Raw genomic sequence first — 22822 nt, 5'->3', positions numbered from 1 at the left:
AAGTGTGGGAATTGGGACTTTGCATACATTTATACAATCTGAGCAAGTTTTTAGAAATATTAGTTTCCTTGGTATAGCTGTGAGTGTAGCTTGCATCCAGTAAGAGTTATCTACGATAAGCTGTCTATGTTGCCGAAGATGAGATTAGCATTGGAGAAATTTAAAGCAATTTTTTCTTGAACTTTAACTTCTGTCTCAACAATGCTTCTCTAATTTTGGCCAGGAGCAAAATATATTAGCCCGGACCGCAGGTCTACCAGAGACCCACTCTGTTCTTTGTTGCCAGCAAACTCGGTGCACAGTGGTAAGTTTACCGCTTCTATATATCCATGCATTTTGTTGGGAGACCACGAGCTTATCAGTAGTTAAATACACAAGTTTTGGGGGAATTAAATGCAGCTTTTCAAGACCAAAAAGTTTGTAGCATAGCTTCGAACCCAAAGCACTGAGCATACTGTGCAAGATGTGTGGTGCCATGACTGAGTTCCTGGACCATTGAGGCAGGGTCATGGTTTGGGAGCTGGTAAAATTATGTTAAGGAATGAATTAGCATTGGAGAAATTCAGATCTTATCCTTCAAGTGTAATGTCTGTCTCAACTGAACTTTTTCGTTTTTGACCAGAACCAAGATGTGTTAGTCCAGCACAAAGGCCGGTCACCGAGCCACCGTCTACTTGGCAGTCGGCAAGCTCAGCACAGAGTGGTAAGGCTTTTTTCAATATATATCTAAGCAGTCTTTTCTCGGACCATAAATGTTTCGGTAATTAGTTAAAAAAGCTTCGAGCGAAAAGGCTTCCTTAGGCCAAAATGTCATCATAACTGTAACCCTTAATCGTGGCACGTACTGCTCATCAACTGTGGTACGTGTGAGGCGGTTATCCACTGTAAGCTAGTGGAATTTCATTTGGAATTTAATTAGCATTGTAGAAACTTTAATCCTAGCCTTTCTTTAAGCATAACTTCTGTCTCAACTGCACTTTTCTGTTTTTGACCAGAAGCAAGATGTGTTAGTCCAGCACAAATGCCTGCAACCGAGCCACCATCCGCTATGCAGTCAGCAACCACAGCACAGAGTGGTAAGAATTTCTACAATATATATCGAGGGAGTTTTTGTCAGACCGTAAACGTTTCAGTAATTAGTGAAAGAAGCGTCGAGTGAAGAAGCTTTTCTAGGCCAAATGGTTGTGTCATGGATGTTACCCTAAACAGTGTTGTATACTGTACATCAAGTGTGGTGCCCTAAGGTAAGGGTTTTGTGCTGTGCTGTAAATTGATGGAATGCGATATTGAAAAGAAAATTAAACTACCGTAGCATTAGAGAAATTCAGATCCTATCCTTTTTTTTATTTTATAAGTTGTGTCTGACCTCTGCTGCTCTGTTTTCGGCCAGGAACAAGATATATTAGTCCAATACAAAGGCCTACCAGTGACCCACCGTGTGCTTGGCCATCAGTGAGATCTGCACATAGTGGTAAGGCATGCCCTACTATATGTCTATGCAGTATGTTGTGTGACCATAAGATTATCAGTGATTAATGAAAAAAGCAAGTGAATTGCATCAACTTCTCAAGACCAAGAAGTTTGTGGTATAGATGTAATATCAAGCCACTACATATACTACAGGATATGTGTGTTGCTACAAATGGATTTCCTAGACGTAGGTGCTGAAGTTCGGATGTTGCTTAAATTTTTATTTAAACTACATTTTTAAATTACTGCTGTCCTAATTTGACTTTATATGTCCTCTAAGTGTTGACTGACTGAGACTGTGGACAGACATATTAATGCATGTTGCATGTTTTACAGGTGATAGCATCCGAGAATGTGTTGCTTCTCTTGATTGCAAAAATGAAGCAGTATAGATACTGTGTTATATTACTCATTTCTGTACCTATACACTTTTTTTAGTACAGGTGTGACCACTCTTGACAAATGCTTATGTATGCACTATTCTATGGAAGACCAGCACTAGATAGGTGGCGCGCTGAAAAAAAGCACATGGCGAAGAGTTGCGACACAACTCAGCTGCTCGCGGCCGGACGACTGGCCGCAGTCTACCACTCTGAGAGCACGCGCTTGTGCCACTGCCGTGCTTCATTTTGGAACAAACAGCTGGAAAAGCCATTCAGCCTGTTATACTGCACTGTGGTTTATAAAAATAACTTTGTCCGGAAGCCACGCTCACATAAAAAGCACTAAAGAATGGTAAGAAACCCTGCAAAGCGAACTGCATCTATTCATGTACAGTTGATCCCAGATATAACGAACTCGAAGGGGATTGCGAAATATTTCAATATATCTAAAATTCGAAATACAAAATATGCATATATCAGACCTAAATTGAAGAATTTCAGGCCTATAAAATCGTTCCAAGAGCTAAAATAACGATTCACTCGAAAAGAAGGTGCGAACTGCAGGTTACCGCACTTTATTTTGTCCGTAAACTTATCTTGCTTCTTGCGCGCTGTCAAGTTCCAGTCATCCTTAATATTATTGAAGCTTTCCAAATAAGCGAACTTAGCTCCTTCGACCACAACGTTGGTTGACGCAGAACGCCGATGCAAGCTTGGTTAGCGGCGGCAGCGAAGGCATTTGCGTGTTCATCATACACGCACGAGTACACTTCGGCGACACCGGCAGCCGAAATCTCAGCATCGATGCAGTCAGAAACAGCAACATTGTCATCTGTACCGATGAAGTCGCTCCTGTTCGAAATGGTGTCAGGAAATGCTGATAAGTCGCAGAATTCACTGAGGCACCATACACTGTTGTTAGTTGTCATGACGCACCCGAAGTCATCACCTGACCCACAAGGAATGTTTACAACACAGCGTTTTACTTGACGTCACTCCAAGCGCCAGTCATAATTTTATAGCTATGTGCGGGTCAACGTTCAGTTAAACTCCCGAATGAGCATTTATCAAGAAGGAGGCGAGAAGTGCACAAAAGCTCAGGGCGCAAAACACGCAATGCCGAGTTCTCACCATCGACATGTTGGCGATATCGATGTCACCATGGCTTTGTAGCTGGCAGCCGCTGCTTAAGCGGCTTTGATGCGAAAAGATTTTTAAAAAAGCGTAGCTTCCGAGACGTGTGTTTTAAACCAAAAACACTAAAAATACGTAACAAGGTAGCACATTTCGAAGGCCAGGTTTTTCAGGCTTGCATGCCATTGTGCGCTAACAACAAGGGAAGGAATGCGAACTACATGTGAACATTGCACTGAGATCGTTGAGTCACCTCCCATTCTTATTTCGGTGCCCTCAGTAATCGGCCTTTTGGAAAACATTATGTCTGCGTGCTAAGACCTGCAGATTGCGCATCAAACGTACAGGTGTAGCAAGTGCCGCGCAACGAACCAGATCAGAGCAATGGAATGACACCTGTTTTTTTTTTCGTCTCCTGCGCGCAAAAAGGGTTCCGAACTTGTTAGAACACAGCCTAAAATTAATCAATACTTGCTAGGAAAAATGCACTTTCTGGGCTTCGGTGCGGCGCAGCGTTCGATATAGCGGATGTCCCACTGAGCGGGAGTTCGATATACGGGTGCACCGGGCTCATACTTTTGCAAGGAAAGTTCAAGAAGATTTTTCAACTGTTTGATAAAGCCAATAGTTTGGTACATCTGAATTTGATATATCCGGGATCGACTGCATTATCGAAAAGAACAGTGCTGTACCGTGATGGCAGCTTTCTCGTCCTCATTTTCTGGTTGGGTGCTAGGTTTTGAGCTTATGCTAGTGCTGGCTGACATGGCCCCATATATATGTCCGTGCTGCGACAATACCACACTTCCAACATTTGCAGTAAACTGAAACAAAAACAAAGGCAGAGTAAGTGGTAGTGGTAGCTGCGTTAATTTTTTTTCGGGCATTGTTTGTATGCTTTGTCCACGGTATGTATGTACAGGAATGTTGATCAAGCAAACCACCGTGGAAGCATAGCACGTGTGGTGTCGGCTTCTATTCTTGAGGGCGCGGGATAGATTAGCGAGCACGGCGGCCACGTTTCGATGGGGGTGAAATATAAGAAGAACACCCGTGAACCATGATATTTGTGCGCATTGGAAGAACCCAAAGCGGTCACAATCTTCATATGCACACTACAGTGTACCTCAAAATGATATCTTGTTTGGCACATAAAAGCCTAGCAATTATCGATGAAGGGACACCTTCATTTCAGGCAAACGGAAAAATTAGAACTGTGTGTTAGGTGAACTAAACGAGTAAACATCAAATACATTTTAAGTTCTCTAGCAAGGCATAAATTCCGATGTTACGTTTAGCCGCTGCAGTGAGAAAAATGCTCACCGCATCGGCTTGCTCTAGAAAGGTAAGCTTCGAGTAGTCCGCTGCTTTGTTCGTAACAAAAACTCTGTATTTTGCACAAATTAAGTTAAACAAAGGCATCTCGACATTGAGTGTTCACCGCGAGAGTATATTTTATAACAGCTCAGAGGCGTAGGTGACCGTGGCCCCGCACTAGTCTTGTGGACAAGGCAACTTTCCTTTACACGCAACCATTTACAAAAAAAAAAGACTACCTGCCTATTGTATCATTCACTTCATGCGGTGGCATCAGATGGAGTTAGGTGGTGGTGTCAGGGTCAGATGGATGGACGCATGGAGACTTGTTAGTCCTGAAGTGCACGTCTAAATGCTCAGCAGGCCAGATGAAAAAAAATTACATATGCCGTATGTTGCATAATATGCTTGTTTTTATTTCCGGCAAAACACCGTTTCAACTCTGCTGTCTGGTCCTAGTTTCTACTCGCACATGTCTTCACTATCGAATAAATATAGCAGATACGCACCATTCAGTTTACAAACGAGCCCGACAGCCCTAGATCGAAAAGTGAGAGCAGAATTTTGCTCGCCTGATTGCTTGGATGCAACGCCGCCTCCTCTTTTTATGTCCTCCCTTTCCTCTATACATTCTCCCTTTTTTTTGTATATTATTGCACTTGAATACACTGCAGTACCACCAACGCCCTTTGGTTTTGTTACGGCAATGCGCGCACGCACCGTCTCTACCAGCCACCGCCCTCGTCTGCGGGAGCAGCTGAGAAGTACGCACTTTCACCACCAGGGTGGTCGTGGAAACTCCAGTGCTGGTTCCCTATACACATAAGGTGTTATGAGCAGGTTACAAATTTTATGACTGTTTTTTGTGTTATGAAGAATGCTATTGCATATTTTTAGGCACAGAAAAACTTGCCCCCTTCAACATAGAACTAATGAGTTTGTAATGTGTTATAAGTGAATTTGCAAATTAACGGTCATTAGAAGAGCTACATCACTTTTTGCATGTGTCACAGGCAATGACTGTGCAAGGGAAAGTGCTGTGAGTCAGTATGATCATTGCTGTCAGTAGTAGTACCAGAAACTTCTTTTAAAAGCTGTCAGAACTTCAGGCAATAAAGGTATTGCCTTTTATGTTTTGCATTCTACAGATGAAAGACGACTACACCTTAAAAAATCTGCGCAATATCTACAGAGTACCCGTGAGTTTTGATGCAGCCATTGCATGTAAAGATCATTGCATGAATATCTTACTTACATTTCATGGTATACTTTATAGCTAGTCCCACTGGCCGATGACAACACCATCGTGAAGCTGAGAATGCCTGGAGGACTCAAAGTAAGATTTAACAGGCAGGAACTAACAGGTAGATTTAACAGGCAGATTTAACAGGCAGGGAATCGAATAGCAAACACTATTAAAAAAATTTCAAATTTTGAATGTTCACACATCTCTACTATATATGAACATCCAGACCTGTAGGCTTACTTTAAAGGAAAATAGTTGCTAAAGCTTGTCATATATATCCTTAGTAAATGCTAGCCCTCAACTGAAGTGTAAGCTACAGGGTGACTAAGTGACACTATTGCTTGTAATTCTTTGTTTTGGTCGCAGTTTCAGAATATTTGGACCAGATGAACCGGATGCTCCAGACACTTTTAATCAGAAACGAGGAGCAAGGTAGGCAGCTGGATGCAATTCAAAGACGCATCTGCCACGAAACACCTGAAGTAAGCAGCAAGGATGTTGTGGAGAACCACTTTCTTGACGTCGAGGAATTTGAAAACTATGATGGTGAACTTGCCGTCATTGCAACCATTATGGCACAGTTGGTATGGTTCCTTTCTTTTGAATATGTATTAATTAGCTGAAATAGAGTAGCTGCGTGTTACTAATAACATATTTTGCTTTTATAGCTATACCAGTTATCTGGCATTGGAGGTTCATCAGTTGGCACAGCCATAAGACGAATTCAAGAATTGCTGCTCATAAATGAAGTGGCTGTGCAGTACAACTGCGCAGGACAAAAGGGAAAGAAAAAATTCATGGCCCTCAATACACCACAGGTTAGCTTTAATAAGTCTGTGATAATTTTATCTGATGTAGTAAAGCCTCAGCTGCTTGATATGGTGCAGCTCAGTGTAGCAAAATTTATGTATGGCGTGTATTTGTGTAAACTCATCGTTGGACATACATAGCAATACAGTACTATTCAGTAATCAGGTGAAACATCCAAGAAGAATGTTTTAAATCTAAAATATCATATCTGCAAATTTTTGCATTCCAGAAGTGGTGAAGCAGGCCTTCAAAGACGCTAAGAGAAGCGATGTCGAAAACATCATAAAAGTGTGGCTTCGTCAGGCTGGTGAAAAGCTCCGCAAGAAGAGGTCACAGGTTCTCGGCAACTCTGCAAGCATAAAGCCTGAGCGTAGGCTTCATGTTTAATTATTTACACATTTGACCTGTGAGACTCATGCAATCGTTGTTCGACACAAGACAGTATCAGGTTCATTTTGCATGTGTTAATCGTGTCAATAAAATGGTAACTGCCTTCATTCTGACAATTTTTTTTTTCGGAGGAGTGGCCGAGAACAGCATCTTTGCAAATTTATGTTCTCCGTCTGGATATTGCTTTCTTTTTCCAGATGTTGCCTCGAACTACTCTGACTGAGATGCCTGCAAACCTCTTCTGACCATCAATAGTTTTAAGGCTATAATAAATTATTTTCTGTCAAAAAACTTCGTTTCTTTTATTGTCACAGCCAAGGGTATTTTTCTTTTGACGCATGTAAATACTGTCACGGGGTCGTGACGTGGTCGAAGACAGGAAACTTCGTGTTGAGATTTAACTGTTTATTTGGGCGAACGTGTGCCCGGTAAAGGGAAAGTCTAATTACAGCAGCAGTCTTACGCAGATAGCAGTCTCGGACTGATAGCGGCGAACGCAGCGTCGGCCTGCGATCAACAACTGACAAGCGGTGAAGCGCGTCGGCATTTATACTATTGCCGTCGAATGTTCTAGCGTTATCGCTGGTGGTGGCGTAGGTTCCAGAACAATCTGTCCCGTTCGCACAGTGGGCGTGATCTTATCGAAATGATCTACTACAGTCCGGAACCTTCTCGAAAACTGCAGGCACGGTTTGCGCTGAGAATCGTGTGGTGTTTTGGGACGATAACAAAAACCTTGGGAAATGGAACGTGGCATTGCCCCCCTCTGAAATGAAGGCATCGTCCCGATGCTTTACCTAAAGAAGAAGGTACAATAATATTGCAAAAAAGTACAATGAATAAGTTATGATACTACAATAATACTAAAAAAACACTGTTTCAGTTTGTTAACGCGCATGAAACGGCTTGAGACGCGCGACATGGACGACTTCAGGTCGCGATCGGCGTCGTTGAGAGTTCGTGATGCCGTCGGGGAACACCTCGTAATCAAGTCAGCCGAGACGTCGAAACACCTTGTACGGTCCGAAGTACTGTCGCAGAAGCTTTTCACTTAGTCCGCGTCGGCGTATCGGCGTCCACACCCAAACAAGTTCACCGGGCTGGTATTCCACGAAGCGTCGTCGAAGGTTGTAACGGTGGCTGTCGGTCGTCTGTTGATTCTTGATACGGAGACGCGCAAGTTGTCGGGCTTCTTCGGCGCGTTGAATGTACTCGCTCACATCGAAGTTTTTTTTCGTCGGTTACGTTGGGTAACATGGCATCGAGCGTCGTTGCCGGGCTCCTTCCGTAGACCAATTTGTATGGAGATATCTGCGTCGTCTCCTGCACCGCCATGTTGTATGCGAAGTTCACATACGGAAGAATGGCGTCCCACGTCTTGTGTTCGACATCGATGTACATTGACAGCATGTCGGCGATCGTCTTGATAAGCCGCTCGGTGAGGCCGTTGGTCTGTGGGTGGTACGCTGTCGTTCGGCGGTGGTTTGTTTGGCTGTATGCCAAGATTGCTTGAGTTAAGTCGGCAGTGAATGCCGTTCCCCTGACGGTGATAAGGACCTCCGGGGCGCCGTGACGTTGGACGATATTTTCGACGAAGAACTTAGCTGCCTCGGATGCGCTGCCTTTTGGCAGGGCTTTTGTCTCGGCGTAGCGGGTGAGGTAGTCGGTAGCTACCACGATCCACTTGTTTCCGAAAGCCGACGTCGGGAACGGCCCCAGTAGGTTCATACCAATCTGCTGGAAAGGTCGGCAAGGTGGATCAATTGGCTGCAGAAGTCCCGCTGGCCTTGTCGGCGGTGTCTTGCGTCGCTGACAGTCCCGGCATGTCCTCACATAACGAGTGACGTCGGTGGTAAGACGTGGCCAGTAGTACCTTTCTTGTATCCTCGCGAGCGTGCGAGAAACACCGAGGTGCCCTGCCGTCGGATCGTCGTGCAGGGCCTGCAGGAGTTCTGGTCGCAGAGCTGAAGGCACCACAAGGAGGTACTTAGCTCGAAGCGGTGAAAAGTTTTTCTTTTGTAGAAGACCATTTCGTAGAAAGAACGACGCAAGTGCGCGCTTTAATACCTTCGGCACTTCGGTGGTCCTGCCTTCGAGGTATTCTATTAGGGCCTTAAGTTCCGGGTCAGCCCGCTGTCGTTCAGCGAAGTCGTCGGTAGTTATCGTTCCCAAGAAGTAGTCGTCATCCGGGTCATCGGGCAGTGGTTGGTCGAAAGGCGCACGAGAGAGACAGTCAGCGTCGGAGTGTTTTTTGCCAGACTTGTAAATGACAGTAATGTCATATTCTTGAAGTCTCAGGCTCCATCGTGCGAGGCGACCTGAAGGGTCCTTCAAGGTGGCTAGCCAACACAAGGCGTGGTGGTCGCTCACAACTTTGAAGGGCCGGCCGCAGAGGTAAGTGCGAAATTTCGACGTAGCCCAGATGATGGCGAGGCACTCCTTTTCTGTTGTGGAATAATTTGCTTGTGCTTTGGATAGCAATCGGCTGGCGTAACTAATAACCCTTTCAAGTCCGTCAGCCCTCTGCACAAGAACGGCGCCAAGACCTACGCTGCTTGCGTCAGTGTGTATTTGTGTCTCGGCGAATTCGTCGAAATGGGCAAATAACGGAGGCGTCTGGAGGCGATGTTTAAGCTCCTGAAAAGCGTGTTCCTGCGGCGTTTCCCACTTGAACTCCACGTCGGCCTTGGTAAGGTTAGTGAGAGGATCGGAGATGCGGGCGAAGTTTTTCATGAGCCGCCTATTATAGGCGCACACGCCCAGAAATCGGCGCACCGCCTTCTTGTCAGCGGGCGGAGGGAAGTCAGCGATGGCGGCTGTTTTCTATGGATCGGGACGAACTCCAGACTTGCTGATAACGTGTCCCAGAAACAAGAGCTCCTCATACGCAAATCTGCACTTTTCTGGCTTCAGTGTGAGTCCGGACGTCTTGATGGCTTGAAGTACAGCTTCAAGGCGCCGAAGATGCTCGTCGAAACTCGAAGAAAACACGACGACGTCGTCCAAGTACACAAGGCAAGTCTGCCACTTCAATCCTCCCAGCACTGTATCCATAACGCGTTGAAAAGTTGCAGGCGCTGAGCAAAGGCCGAAGGGCATCACCTTAAACTCGAAGAGGCCGTCCGGTGTTATAAACGCCGTCTTCTCTCGGTCTCTTTCGTCGACTTCGATTTGCCAATAGCGAGTCTTGAGGTCCATTGACGAGAAGTACTTGGCGTCATGGAGCCGATCAAGTGCGTCGTCTATTCGTGGGAGAGGATACACGTCCTTTCTTGTGATTTTGTTCAGGCGGCGATAATCGACGCAGAAACGTAGGGTCCCATCCTTTTTCTTCACTAACACCACGGGGGATGCCCATGGACTCTTGGACGGCTGGATAATGTCATCCCGCAGCATTCCATCAACTTGTCTCTTCATGGCCTCACGTTCTCGCGTCGAAACCCTGTACGGACTCTGACGGAGTGGTCTGGCATTTGCTTCGGTTATGATGCGATGTTTCGTGATTGGGGTCTGCCGAATTTTCGATGACGACGAAAAGCAATCTTCGTATTGAAGGAGCAGGGCCTTGAGCTCTTCTTGTTTATCGTTCGGAAGTGTGAGATTGCCGTCGAAAGCTATGGGAGGGACTTGGTTTCTCTGAGCAGGTTCCGCAGAATCGGCGAGGGCGAAAGCACTGGTGGCTTCGGCAATTTCTTCGATGTATGCGACCGTTGTTCCTTTGTTCACGTGTTTGTACTCATTGCTGAAATTCGTGAGCATAACCGTTGCTTTGCCTCCCCGCAGCTCTGCAATTCCTTTTGCGACGCAAATACTTCGGGTGACCAACAGATGCCGACTGCCTTCAACGACGCCTTCCATGTCAGGTGATTTAGAAGCGCCGACTGAAATAATGACGCTTGAGCGAGGCGGAATGGTGACTTCTTCTAGCACATTCAAAGCATGGTGTCCTGATGGCGTGCGCGGCGGTAGTGCTCCTTGTGTGGATAACGTTATCGACTTTGTTTTTAGGTTGATGACAGCACCATGGAGGCATAAGAAGTCCATGCCAAGGATGACATCTCTCGAGCAACGCTGTAGGACTACGAAGTCTGTAGGATAAATACGGCCGTTAATGGTGACTCTCGCTTTGCAGATTCCTGCAGGCGTTCCGAGATGACCTCCGGCTGTGCGGATTTCAGGGCCTTCACAAGCTGTCCTTACTTTCTTTAACTTCGCGGCGAACGACCCACTGATGACAGAATAGTCGGCTCCAGTATCGATGAGAGCGGTCACACTGTGGCCGTCGATAAGAACGTCGAGGTCGCTAGTTCGCCGTCTCGCATTACAGTTAGGAAGTGGCGTCGGGTCACGGCTGCGTCGGCTTGTTCCGCTGCTTCCATTTCGCGTCGTCAGGCCACCTTCGGTAAGTGAGCTTTCACCGTCAGGGCTTTGCCTGTTTGGCGTTGTGTTCGGAAAGCTCCGTCGCGGCGTCATCGTCGTCGGAGGATCTTCGGTAGTTCGTCGCACAGCAACCGCACCTCCATCGGTTGCTACCCTTAGTTTCCCGGATACGGGCTAGGAGACCGGCCCTGCGTTGGGCCAGGGTACTGCCGGAGGTGCGGTGACATGCGGCGGCTGGGCGACGGCGAACGGGAAGGACTTCGTGGTGTCCATTGAGTTCCTGCCAGGTAGTCGGCGACGTCACGTGGCCCATCTCCTTGCTGCGGACGCGGTGCATTGACGGCGAAGCCACGCAGTCCCATCTGTCGGTACTGGCAACGGCGGTATGTGTGCCCGGCCTCGCCGCAGTGGTAGCAGAGCGGGCGGTTGTCAGGTGCACGCCAAACGTCCGTTTTCCTCGGTGCACTGCGCTGGCCTGCTTTGGAACGGTAGGACGTTGGTGAGGGTGGTGGCGGCGGTGGCGTCTGGCGACGGAAGTGTGACGGGGCGGCGTTTTGGCGTGGACGGGGAGGAGCGTTGTGGCGCACTGCAGCGGCGTAGCTCATAGTTTCTGGCTCGGGCAGCGGTGTTTGGGAAATTCGAAGCGATTGCCGGACTTCTTCTCGCACAATGTCGGCGATCGAATCCACTTGAGGCTGCGCTGAAGGCAACAGTTTGCGCAGCTCTTCCCGCACGATTGCTCGGATCGTTTCACGCAGGTCGTTGGAGTCACTGGCTTGAGCAGCAGCGCATTCTGGAGTCAGGCGACGATTATACTGTCTGGTGCGCATGTCAAGGGTTTTTTCGATGTTGGTCGCCTCGGATACAAATTCTTGGACGGTGTTCAGTGGATTCCTCATTAGTCCCGCGAAGAGCTCCTGTTTGACCCCTCGCATGAGCAAACGAACTTTCTTCTCCTCAGGCATGTCTGGGTCAGCGTGACGAAATAGGCGGGTCATCTCCTCTGTAAAAATTCCAACCTTCTCATTTGGTAGCTGAACCCGGGTCTCTAGTAGAGCAGCGGCCTTCTCTTTGCGAGCGACGCTCGCGAACGTTTGCAGAAATGCGCCGCAGAAGACATCCCACGTTCGGAGCGTGGACTCCCGATTCTCTAGCCAGGTCCTTGCGGTGTCTTCCAGGTAGAAGTACACACGACGGAGCTTTTCTTCGTCGTCCCAGTGATTGAGGGCGGCCACACGGTCGTATGTTTCTAGCCAGGTTTCCGGGTCTTCAAACAATGAGCCATGGAACGTTGGTGGTTCCCTGGGTTGATGAATGACGATCGCAGGCTGGGACGCTCCGGTTGTCATTGTCGCTGCAGTCGAGGTCATGGTCTTGGTCTTCCGCGCCTTTTCTTGTAGAAGGCCGTACTCCGGTGGGGGACCTTGCTGTCGGCGGCTTGTTCGCTGCTCTTGGTTGGCGTCGGTGTCTTTTTCGCGACAGGGGCTGGGTTCACGGCTTTACGGGGGCGTCCGGTACATGAACGAAGCAGCACCTCCACCAGATGTCACGGGGTCGTGACGTGGTCGAAGACAGGAAACTTCGTGTTGGGATTTAACTGTGTATTTGGGCAAGCCTGTGCCCGGTAAAGGGAAAGTCTAATTACAGCAGCAGTCTTGCGCAGATAGCAGTCTCAGACTGATAGCGGCGAACGCAGCGTCGGCCTTCGATCAACAACTGACAAGCGGCGAAGCGCGTCGGCATTTATACTATTGCCGTCGAATGTTCTAGCGTTATCGCTGGCGGTGGCGTAGGTTCCAGAACAATCTGTCCCGTTCACACAGTGGGCGTGATCTTATCGAAATGATCTACTACAGTCCGGAACCTTCTCGAAAACTGCAGGCGCGGTTTGCGCTGAGAATCGTGTGGTGTTTTGGGACGATAACAAAAACCTTGGGAAATGGAACGTGGCAATACGTTGAAAAGAAATAAATCATAGGTAGTAATAGAACTTAATATTAGAGCCTGCAGTACTGAACTGGCTGCACAAAGGTCGTCCTAAAAAGATACTGAAGAAGTCCTGAAGTGTCGATCTGAGGATGCCCTGAGGTTGTTATGTGTACGGACAACAGGACTGGATTAGCGCAACTCTCGTACCTTAAGCGGACATTCTGAGGACATCATAGCGTACTCATGGAGGAATACTGAGGATGTACTGAGGTTGTTATTGCGTTGTCTGTGCATTAGCGGTAGTATCCCACGTAGGAGTGGTAGCCGTAAGGGCCCTTACACGCGCTAGCCGCACACCCGCACCGCACAAATGGGCGAGAGCAGCCGTCTCTGTGACGTCAGGCAGAGCGGCTCTCAACTTTTGCAAGCCGCAAGCCGGCTCGCATGGCTCGGCTCTCACTGGCTACTGCGAAAAACGGCCTGGACGGCCGCCCCGTTGGTAGGGCTACCGTCGGCTCGCTTGGCAAACATGGCGTTTGCTGAAGCGGGTGCTGCAGCGACATGGAAAAAGAAAAAGAACAGCTGATTTTATCGTTGTGACCACCGTAAGCGCTGTGAGACTCCCGGCGTGATATCGGTAGCCAGCCAGTGTTCACTGCCCCGTCAGCACGTGCGATCGACAGTAGAAACGAAGAAACGAGCGAAAGTGTGTATGCGGATGCGAGTGTCGTCGTTTCGTGTCTTGCCTGGATGTGCCGTCCATCTTTCAAGTGTAATCGCAAAGAACTTCGAATATTTCTGTGATGTAATCATTCACCATTCTAAAGCGGGTTATGCGTTTAGGGCGCGCCGAAATGAAAAGTTTGTAATCATCGCAACAAGTGTTAGCATCGGGTGTGCTCTGTGTGTGCCGTTCGTCGCAGCAAATAGTATGCATAAATTTTGAACGCTTGCCAGCGTTAGCTTCTACTACGATAAGGATGGGCAAGTTTTATTGCCCGTCATTGTTGTCGTTCGTAATGCGCAACGCCGTACGAGTGCTGCTGTGTGTAGCGCTGTGGTGAAGTTCTGTGGACCATGCCACATTTGAGCGATTCTGTCCAGTGTTGTCAAGTGTGTTCATGAAATGGAAACCGTGATATATTTAGGAGTGTACAGCTCAGTTTCCGATTTGTGTAGTTGCGTGCACGTGCCCTGAAGAGAGTCGAGCTTGCATACAAGATATCCTTGTGCATGTAGCCCCCCCCCTTTATTTGAGGTACGCATTATGATCGATTAACACGGACGTGATTCGAACACGCAATCTTCCGATCTGGAGTCAGACGTGGTACCTTTGCGCCAGCGAATCCGCACGTTTAACGCTAGAACCTTATCTAGTGAGGGAAATCTAGCTGTACTATTCGAGGAGCTAGAGGGTGTTAAATGGGATATAATAGGGCTCAGTGAGGTTAGGAGGACAGATGAGGCCTATACGGTGCTACAGAATGGGCACGTGCTTTGCTACAGGGGCTTGGCAGACAGAAGAGAACTGGGAGTGGGGTTCCTCATTCACAGAAACATAGCTGGCAACATAGAGGAATACTATAGCATTAATGAAAGGGTGGTAGGTATCGTAATTAAACTGAATAAAAGATACAAGATGAAGGTAGTACAGGCTTACGCGCCTACATCCAGCCATGATGACGCTTCAGTTGAAAGCTTCTATGAAGACGTGGAATCGGCAATGAGTAAGGTAAAAACACAGTATACTATAGTGATGGGCGACTTTAATGCAAAGGTAGGGAAGAAGCAGGCTGGAGACCAGGCAGTAGGAGATTATGGCATCGGTACTAGAAACGCCAGAGGAGAGCTACTAGTAGAATTCGCAGAACGCAATAATTTACGGATTTTGAATACCTTCTACCGAAAACGAGAAAACCGCAAGTGGACATGGAGGAGCCCTAATGGCGAAAATAAGAACGAAATAGACTTTATAAGGAGTGCACACCCTGGAATCGTGCAGGATGTGGAAGTGATTGGCAAGGTACGATGCAGTGACCATAGAATGGTACGGTCTCGAATTCGCCTAGACTTGAAGAAGGAACGACAGAACTTGATACGCAAGAAGCCAATCAATCAGCTAGCACTGAGAGGGAAAGTACAGGAATTCAGAGTGTCACTGCAGAACAGGTACTCGGCTCTCAGTGAGGAAACCAACCTTAGCGTAGATACAATGAATGATAATCTGACGAGTATCATTATGGAGTGTGCAGCGGAAGTGGGAGGCAGGGTAGTTAGACAGGACACTGGCAAGCTTTCACAGGAAACGAAGAACCTAATTAAGAAGCGTCAAATCATGAAAGTGTCAAGTACAACAGACAAAATAGAACTGGCAGAGCTTTCGAAGTTGATTAATAGACGTAAAGTATGCGATGTAAGAAGGTATAACATGGAGAGAATTGAACACGCTCTGAAAAACGGAGGAAGTGTCAAAGCATTGAAGAGGAAACTTGGGATAGGCAAAAGTCGGATGTATGCACTAAGGGACAAAGAAGGCAAAATAACTACCAATATGGATCGGATAGTTAAGATAGCGGAGGAGTTTTACAGGGATCTGTACAGTAGCCGAGACAACCACGACCTTAATACTATAAGAACTAGCAGTAACCCAGATTACACCCCACCAGTAATGATAGAAGAAGTCAGAAAAGCTTTGGAGAGCATGCAAAGGGGCAAAGCTGCTGGTGAGGATCAGGTAACATCAGATCTGCTGAAAGATGGAGGACAGATTGTGTTAGAAAAACTAGCCACCCTGTTTACGAGGTGTCTCCTGGCGGGAAGAGTACCAAAGTCTTGGAAGAACGCTAACATCATCTTAATACATAAGAAAGGAGATGACAAGGACTTGAAGAATTACAGGCCGATCAGCTTGCTCTCTGTAGTATACAAGCTATTTACAAAGGTAATTGCTAACAGAGTAAAGAAAACATTAGAATTCAATCAACCAAAGGAACAAGCAGGATTTCGAACAGGCTACTCAACAATTGACCACATTCATACTATCAATCAGGTAATAGAGAAATGCTCAGAGTATAACCAACCACTATACATAGCCTTCATAGATTACGAGAAGGCGTTTGATTCAGTAGAAATATCAGTCGTCATGCAAACACTGCGGAATCAGGGCGTAGATGAAGTATATATAAACATTCTGGAAGAAATCTACAGGGGATCAACTGCTACCATAGTGCTTCATAGAGAAAGCAACAGGATACCAATCAAGAAGGGTGTAAGGCAGGGGGACACAATTTCCCCAATGCTGTTTACCGCGTGCTTACAGGAGGTTTTCAGAAGCCTAGAATGGGAACAGCTAGGGATAAGAGTCAATGGAGAATACCTTAGTAACCTGCGCTTCGCCGATGACATTGCATTGCTGAGTAACTCGGGGGACGAATTGCAACTCATGATTACGGAGTTAGACAAGGAGAGCAGAAAAGTGGGTCTTAAAATTAATCTGCAGAAAACGAAAGTAATGTACAACAACCTCGACAAAGAGCAGCGCTTCGAGATAGGTAATAGTGCACTTGAAGTTGTAAAAGACTATGTCTACTTAGGGCAGGTAATAACCGCAGAGCCGAACCACGAGATTGAAGTAACTAGAAGAATAAGAATGGGGTGGAGCACATTCGGCAAGCACTCTCAAATTATGACAGGTAGATTGCCACTATCCCTCAAGAGGAAGGTATATAACAGCTGTATCTTGCCGGTACTTAGCTACGGAGCAGAAACCTGGAGACTTACAAAGAGGGTTCAGCTTAAATTGAGGACGACGCAGCGAGCAATGGAAAGAAAAATGGTAGGTGTAACCTTAAGAGACAAGAAGAGAGCAGAGTGGATTAGGGAACAAACGGGGGTTAAGGATATCATAGCTGAAATCAAGAAGAAGAAATGGACATGGGCAGGGCATGTAGCGCGTAGACAGGATAACCGCTGGTCATTAAGGGTAACTGACTGGATTCCCAGAGAAGGGAAGCGGGTTAGGGGGAGACAGAAGGTTAGGTGGGCAGATGAGATTAAGAAGTTTGCGGGTATAAATTGGAAGCAGCAAGCACAGGACCGGGTTAACTGGCGGAACATGGGAGAGGCCTTTGTCCTGCAGTGGACGTAGTAAGGCTGATGATGATGATGATCGATTGTCTATGAATGCGGGGCCCCGCCGCGGTGGTCTAGTGGCTAAGGTACTCGGCTGCTGACCCGCAGGTCACGGGATCTAATCCCAGCTGCGGCGGCTGCATTTCCGATGCAGGCGGAAATGTTGTAGGCCTGTGTGCTTAGATTTGGGTTCACGTTAAAGAACCCCAGTTGGATGCCCCGCCGCGGTGGTCTAGTGGCTAAGGTACTCGGCTGCTGACCCGCAGGTCGCGGGTTCGATTCCCGGCTGCGGCGGCTGCATTTTAGATGGAGGCGGAAACGTTGTAGGCCCGTGTGCTCAGATTTGGGCGCACGTTAAAGAACCCCGGGTGGTCGAAATTTCCGGAGCCCTCTACTACGGCATCTCTCATAATCATATGGTGGTTTTAGGACGTTAAACCCCACATATCAATCAATCTATGAATGCGTGAAATAAGTTATTGTAGACCAAGTGTAAACAAGTGTAAGTATTGCAATAAATTGTCAGATGTCTGACAGTAGCTGCTAATACAGTATCAATAATTTTGTCAAGATTGCAGGCAGCCATGCTACATTACTTGAACACCATGACAACTGATATATTATGCGATGGTTATCTGCTTGCATCAAGTATTTGAAGAATAGCAAGTGCGTAGCAAAATATTTCAAGCATATGATATGTCAGGTCAAGAAAACTTCAAACAACAAAAATGCTTATTATCGTTAGCTCAGTGTTCGATGTCTGTTTCTTCCCAGTGGTGCACAGAAACTGAAAAACGTACGCTTTGTCCCCAAAGAAGGATGCCGTCTCTCAATCAGCTAAAATATTTTATCAATGAAATGATTACGATGATAATTGATCATTTTTGTCGGTATTAGATATTTCTCAATTAGTACAAAGTAGCTGAAGGAACTTGTTGGCAATTCTGTACACTGAACACCTGTCATTGGCAGTTCTTGAGGCTTTTTGGGTAAATGAAATCAGTATAATCTTCCAAGCAGGCTATAATGATTAAATCCAGCTATATGTGCATTTTTTTGGCGGGGGAGGTGTTGAGAGATTTCTGGAAAAAGCTGGAGCTATTCCACTCCGCGAAGGTGGGTGACCAGCCAAGTTGTGTCGCACAAGGATTTTATTTGCTTACTTTTTATACTTATACATTTATAAGGATTTTTAAAATTTTAGCTTATGCTTCTTTAAAGCAGTTCCATCTCAGTTTATGTGGCCTAGAAGTGCAACATGTCCGTTATGTATTTATGTATGCATTTATTCCTTTGCTCTTTTATTTTTTCATTCACCTTTTTTCTGTCTAATTTTTTATGCACCAGTAGCGAGTGGTAATGTTTTCCCCATTTCTGTGGTGCATACCCACTAGGAGCTTTCTGTAGATTAGGTATGTGTTTCCAGAGTTGCAGTACAGCCATGCTTATTACTCTCATGGTTGCATTGACGTCAGTCAATTTACCTAGTGCATCAGCTGCCAATTGAACTCAGTCTGGACGCATACAGTCCCTTAATTCAAAATTTGATTCTAGACACAGTTGACAACCATAATTTTCTTTTCAATATGTAAGCTCGTGGAGTTGTGTGGACCCATACAGTAGAACCTCACTGATACATTCCCGCTCAATACGATTTCCCAGCTGATTGATATGTGTGATTTAACATCCCAAAAACCACGATATAATTATCGTGGTTTTGGAACATGCTTAGAGGAACATGCTCCTCCCAGAGCACGTCAGCAGCCACGTCAACATGGCTGCTTATCTGACTGGCTGTCATGGGCTGTAGAATGGGCAGATGTAAGATCAACTGGTAGGGTGGCAGCACCTATCAGAGCAGATATCAACCACTTACTTCATGGTCTTTGTTTCTGTTGCCAGACGGCGTGCGTTTTGCCAGGCGCACTGCGTGATGCCCTCCGAGACTGCACGCAACCTGTCGGTGTGCTATCTCGGAGGTCTAGGCTGGAAAAAGCTCAAATAGGCGAGCGCACTCATGAGAGCTCTGCGATCACCAACGTGCCTCGTGAGCTACGGCAGTCAGGCATAGGTGAAAAGGAGGGCATGATATAATTGTCTCTAGCTGCCTTGGTACTCTGCGTGTCACTCAATTTATGGTGCGAATAATTTCATGATGCTCTAACCTAAACACTGACAAAACTTCAAAAAACTGTTTCAGGGTCTATTCAATGAAAGTTCGCCGAGTTCAATAAGTGTGGAAGTACAAGAATAGGTAGGGCTACATAGAGGCAGGAATGCATAATGGAGATTCAGGTGGGGGAGCGGCCTATGTGCAGAGTCGGAGGGGCAGACACTTGATACTTCATGAGCTCGAAAAGGAGGACGAGGTGTAAATGAACAAAGAAGGGGGATCTGTAAAATTTGTAAGCAGTAAATGCGCGTACGTGACACGAGTGAAGGACACAGGACAAGCCGTTCGGCTCGTCTTACATACGTGCATTTAGTGGTTACAAATGTTATGGATCAATACCAACTACCCTGAACACAGTGCCTTCTCAGAGAAGGAGGAAGTGGAGAGTTCCAAAGAAGCATGTGGCTTGTGTAGGATGCTGCAAACGATGTTTTGTATCATCTGTGCATAGGCGTACCAGCCGTGGAGGGCAAGGGGGGCGCCAGCCTCCCCCCCCCCACTTTCGACAGTGGTGACTGTTGGCTGCGTGCCGGGGAAAGCAACAATTTTGGCGAAGTTTTCCTTCACCACAGTATTTACTGAATTATGTTAATACAAGTGAATATTACAATATAGTGAAATTTCTCCAACATTGTAGTTGTGACGATTTTCCTTGTAGGCTCTTGCGGTACAAGCCGCCTAAGCGGCGCTTTGGTGCCTTGTGCTGTAGCACTGCAGAGCAGGCCAGCGCTGAACAGGGGCTTAATAACATTGTATGACTTGTCCACGCTTTCCTTCTGCTGCGACTGGGTGATGCAGTTACGCATGCGAACGAGCAAACTTTTTATGGGTGAGTCAATGATCTACTGCTTCAGGAAAATTATTTTATTTGATCGAAAATCGATATCAATGCTGCTTTGTCGAAACTGCTGTGAGCTGATTTATGTTACCAATCTTTTTTTAATGTTGTAGTGTTATCTGGAAGCACCAAAAAAGGCTCTCTGCTTTAGTCTCCGATAAACCTGATCAGCCTTGCTTATGGTAACTTGGAGCAATGGTGATAGCTTGCGAAGTGGCGAAGAACAAAGCAGGGGACTCGAACACAATGGTAATCTCAGCTTTTAAGCTTGTCCTTTAACTTGAGCCACCGGAACAAGGAGAAGGTGAAAGAGTATGGTTTTTAGCACGATGGAGGCTTATTGAGAGTCAGGCTAGTAGGTTTTCATTCAACTCGAATGATCTTTTGCAGCTCAGAATACAACTTGGATCGCAAAGAAGCACACACGTGCAGCACTGTTTATTTCTCTCTCTTCTTCTCTCTCAGCAAGGACGAGCTCACAGAGATGTGTGCATGCACAAACTACTAAATGCCTTGATGCTGCAAGCGAAAATATTTCATTACGCTCATGTTATTTCATCTTCGAGGCTGCTATGAGTAACCGTTGATAATGTGTCCAGCGGCTACATTACTTGAATATTATTTAAAAGAATACGCTCTCCAACTACCCTAAATAGTTTTAGGTATTGTACAGTGCGTGAATGCCCTGTTTAATGTGCATGCGCCCTAATGAACACCGCAAACTTTCACAGATTCTTGATGTAAGAGGCAGGCAATTTTATGGCACACAGATAATTTTAAATGCCAAAGAAGCAATGGCAAACAATATACTGCCGTAGTGAAAATAGTCCCTACGCGATGAATATGTGTGTGTGTGTGTGTGTGTGTGTGTGTGTGTGTGTGTGTGTGTGTGTGTGTGTGTGTGTGTGTGTGTGTGTGTGTGTGTGTGTGTGTGCGTGTGTGTGTGTGTTTGTGTGTGTGTGTGTGTGGTTAGGTCCCCCCCCCCTTCGCGATAGAGTCGGTACGCCCATGCATTTGTGGATCTTTTTTGTTACATTCATCCCTTTCTGAAGTCAATTCTTCAACCAACTGAGAAATCCTGGAGCCTCTTTGGAGGCTCTATGGTTCTTCGAGGTCCGGCGGAAATTCCAGTCTGCTTTGGTTGATCTGTCTCTGGCTCACTGACTTCACAATGTGTTTGTCTGAGGAAGGGCTTGCCCTGTTGAGTACTCGGTACCTTCTCAGGATGCTGTCTTCCAACTGAACTTCATACGAGATCTCATAAATTCTCCTAATTATTGTCTTTGACCCATGCTACTGTTTTCTTTGGTTTTACGGGGACATCCACTGACCCTTTCTAATGCTTGGTGAATTTGTCGCTTGTCTGTGATGGTAGCTCGTGCTTTTCAGCCTCTTCTACATTCTTATTTCACCCACATTGACTGTTTCTGATTGCAGTAACTGTGAAGCTTGTGCTTCTTTTCTTGTTTTGGTAATAAAAAAATGTCATTTGTGGGTCTGATTTGTTAACGCTAGTCGAAGCCAAGCTTCAGCAACAATAATACACATAGATTGAGGTTAAGGCAGCACTTGTCGAGCTTGGGGCACTGGGTCTGGGTATCTGTCTTGCGCACAATAGGGCAAGGTTGCGACTTGGCTGTACCAGAATGAGCTCACACTGGGTCGACACCTGGCCTAGACCAACTGCAGGGATCTACCTTCTCTTTTCCAGTAAACAGGATTTCCTGTATTTTTCACGTTTGCCTATCAACATGCTTGTACAGTTGCACGAGATATGAAAGTTGCCGTGTGACTGTTGACTTGCCTAACATCCCAGGGGGCCTAGTGGCATAAACAGTGCAAATCAAGATTGTGCATTCTTCTCTCCCTTGTTGCCTGTTGCATGCTACAATAATCACCCATAAGGTGAAATGCACACATTTAATTTCTCTCAGTTTTGAGCTTCTCCTTCGTCGCAATCCAAATGTATTCTTTTTTTATTGAAATAGAAAATAAACGGAGGAGTTTCTGTCACCGTTACTTAGCGACGGCTACCCCTTTCCACTTGATTGGTACAAATAAAAATATAAAAAACAATTGCATATATAAATATATACAGTCCTACATGGGTGAGAGCAAAAGTTCTCCTGTGGGTAGAACAAACACGTAAACGCCACGCTCAATTTTAACTTTTGTCCGCTCAGTAGTCGTCACAAATCTTCGTTTCTTCGAAGAACTGTTTCAGCACCTTCATTGCTTCGCCATTTGTTTTGGATGGCCATGGACCTAGTATTTTATTCAGCGTAAATAGCCGCTCGGGATCTAACTTATGCAGTTCCTGTTCTAGTCGCCTTCGGTGTGTTGTGTTTCGGACAGTCAAACAAGAGTTAACAGATATTCTTGTCGTCGTGACCGCATGAACATGCCGACGATGTTGCACGCTGAATACGACGTAGGAAGTGCTTTGTGTAAGCAGTTCCGAGTCGTAGGCGATGAATGAGTGTGTCTATACGTCTTGAGAGGTCACGGTCTAATTGGTATTCAAGATTAGGATCAACAGAATATATGATCGATTCCTTTGTTTTGTCTGTGAACCAGGTAGACAAGCATAATTCACGTTTTGTTGTTCTTAAAGTTCTACT

At 46.3% G+C, this 22822-nt stretch overlaps 1 protein-coding gene and 1 long non-coding RNA gene across 2 annotated transcripts in view; one reads left to right on the top strand and one right to left on the bottom strand.

Moving 5' to 3' along the window:
* The window catches only part of LOC119167497 (agrin), a 480279-nt gene that overhangs the window by 162383 nt on the left and 295074 nt on the right, over positions 1–22822 (bottom strand). The window lies entirely within an intron of this gene.
* On the top strand, positions 1390–6362 carry LOC142803564 (uncharacterized). Its single transcript, XR_012894168.1, has 3 exons — positions 1390–1471; positions 5917–6134; positions 6219–6362. It is a non-coding gene; the product is annotated as an uncharacterized LOC142803564 (long non-coding RNA).

This window comes from Rhipicephalus microplus, chromosome 3, assembly GCF_043290135.1.
Source record: "Rhipicephalus microplus isolate Deutch F79 chromosome 3, USDA_Rmic, whole genome shotgun sequence".
Lineage (NCBI taxonomy): Eukaryota > Metazoa > Arthropoda > Arachnida > Ixodida > Ixodidae > Rhipicephalus > Rhipicephalus microplus.
This window is presented reverse-complemented; position numbering and strand designations above follow the sequence as displayed.